This window comes from Poecilia latipinna, unplaced genomic scaffold (genome assembly GCF_001443285.1).
Source record: "Poecilia latipinna isolate Pla-1442-1.1 unplaced genomic scaffold, P_latipinna-1.0 Scaffold307, whole genome shotgun sequence".
Lineage (NCBI taxonomy): Eukaryota > Metazoa > Chordata > Actinopteri > Cyprinodontiformes > Poeciliidae > Poecilia > Poecilia latipinna.
In genome coordinates this window covers 172867-175462 of record NW_015112923.1, presented here as the reverse complement: position 1 = coordinate 175462, position 2596 = coordinate 172867, and the positions used below count along the sequence as shown (strand labels likewise).

Below are 2596 nucleotides of genomic sequence, written 5' to 3'. Positions count from 1 at the left end.
AAACCAAACCCGATTAAATTACTCCGTTTGGATGCGCCCTGCCTTGAGTCGCATCTCTGACTTAACATAATGTTGGTCAGTGTCACACAGAAATGTTCAGGAAATTTTAGTATGCTCGATGAATTTACAAAATGTGACACAGTCAGTCAAACCTGCTGGTTTTGGAAATACTTTACGCACTCATGAGCCTTAACTTCATGCAGAATTCGGTTTTTCTTCTGTTGGGCAGCTGCGTCTCGCAGCTTTGCGTGTTTTGTGTAAATCTTCCTCTCTGCCAGTGTCCTAAAAAAAAAACAAAAAAACAATCCCAACATAGAAGCTCAGCAGATGGCAAAAATAAATGAAGTAAAGCTTTGAACTAAAATTGTAGCTCATGATTGACTTGCAGGATGCCGTGTCTGGACAGCACATGTGAAACCTGTCTGGGCGTTGATTCTTTTTATCTGTGTTCACCCACTTCTTCTCAGTCCTCTTTGGATTTGACAATGGAAAACATTACATGGGTCCTAAGTCAGGGAGACAAAACGAATGACAGTGTAGCTTCCCATCTTTGCTTCATCTTCTTGCTGCCTTTCATGTAGACAAAAAAAAAAAAAAGATTTCTTTCGTTTTTGTTAGTTCTCATACATAAATGCTTCTTATCATGATACAAATTTGCAGCATCCATGATAAACTGGATGAATGCAAAAGCAAGTAAAAAAAGAATGATCCAGCTTTCTTACTTTTTTTGTGAATATTTAAATGATACTCTGTTTTGAAAACAATGTTTTTTTCTTCTCCATGACTAAATAATTGTTGTTTTTTTGTGGGTCAAACCTCCAGAGTTGCATCCCACACGGATCCCGTCAGTACTCATGATCTCTGTGTTTCTGCTCTGCCTGCATCCTACTGGCATCGTGTCACTTACATAACGCATCTGTGGAATTTTGAAATCACTTCGGAGGTGTGAAACACGGCCGCACGTTTCGCTGGGGAAGCGAGGCAGACGAGTGAAGCGAGGCAGACGAGTGAATCTCAGCGTGATTTGATCATGTGGTCCTTGAACATTTTCAACGGCTGGATGGCTGAAGAAGGAATCCAGAGTCTGGCCTCCACCCTCTGAGACGCCGCTCCCCTCAGCAGCAGGTCGGGTTTTCATAGTTCTGAGCAACAACCCCAGACTTGAGCTGTGAAGTGTGTTTTGATGTTTAGAGCTAAAAAAAAATATTAGTACCATTGAGGCTTGAGAATGTAAAAGAAATCGAGCAGATTTTTTTATTGGTTTCTTCAAATCTTAATGAAAGCCTATGTGGAGGAAAATCATCTAAACTCTTTTCCTCAGCTAGAAACTGAGTTTCTTTCTGTGCCAGTTTTAAAAAAACAACGGATACAATTTTTAAAACTGTGTTTAATTGTATAGATAATTACGTAATTATCTACATTTATATTTTTTATATTTATCCTTTGAGTTCTTCTCATCAGTGACTCAGTCATGGTTCATGAGGGAAACCTGGAAATCCGTCTCCATAGCAACATTCTCCAGTTTAATCTGGGGATTCCCATTTGTTCTCAGGAAAAAGGGGATTTAAAGTCCATAGTGGGCTATGGGTGGGTCCTCCAAAGGTACACAATATTTATGTCTTGTTCTGCAAACTGCAAGCTACCATTCTCTCCTTGGGAACCGTGACGTCAGACCGCCATCCTCATTGTTTCTCGGTATGCTGCAAACTGTTCTAGTGCAGGCTGAAGGTGATGACTGGAAAAGAAAAGATGAGAGCCAAAAGTTCCCAAACCAATAATCTACTCTCCACAACTATGCCTTGAGATCTGGTCCACGAAAACCATAAACAGCATTGGGGACAAGAATAAGCCCTGGTGGAGCCTAACGGTCACCAGAAACAAGCTTGTGCCAAGAATGACACAAATTCAGCTGCTGTTGTGGTTACACATGGATTTGAAAAGCAACCATGAACCCACTATAAAACACAGTTGCCAGGCTTTCCCAAATCCAAACAAAAACAAAACAAAAAAAAAAACAAAAAACCCACATCTGGACTGGATATCCAAACTCTAATGACAATTCTGTGAGGTAAAAGACCTGGTCAATGGTTTAGAGCATTTCCAACACCCTAAAGTGAGTTTTTCCTGGGAAAAGTACGTTGATACAAGGGGTTGTCATTCCTCACAAGTACAAGAACCATTCCTGATGTTCTTCCAGGGTCAAGTGGTGGGCTCACATGCAGGGGTCTTCCTTCCAGGCCGAACCCCAGGAGCAAAGACAAACCCAGTGCAGACCTCACCAAGCACTATGGGTAAGGTGTTTGTTTTCAGTTGTAGTCTGTCGTTCTTTGAGATTGTTAGCAGTCTAACTTATTCACTGAACTGAGGGCAGTTCAGGAGACCCTACCCAGAAGGAAAAATACGCTGAACGTAGCACCCGGGATGTCAGGTGTACAAACGCCTTCCACCACAGGAAGGTGGCGGTTCTGTGCATATACTCAGTGTCACGTTTCTATATCCAGTGGTGAATGGACACTCAGATAAAGTTGTAGAGACCTACAAAATAAGTAGAAACAGGAAATACTTTTTTGTACCGTCTGTCAATCTAATGGACACT

At 41.5% G+C, this 2596-nt stretch overlaps 1 long non-coding RNA gene across 1 annotated transcript; it reads left to right on the top strand.

Moving 5' to 3' along the window:
* Positions 1–1043: 1043 nt before the first annotated feature.
* LOC106948764 (uncharacterized) lies at positions 1044–1810 on the top strand. Its single transcript, XR_001425247.1, has 2 exons — positions 1044–1173; positions 1722–1810. It is a non-coding gene; the product is annotated as an uncharacterized LOC106948764 (long non-coding RNA).
* The last annotated feature ends 786 nt before the right edge of the window (positions 1811–2596 follow it).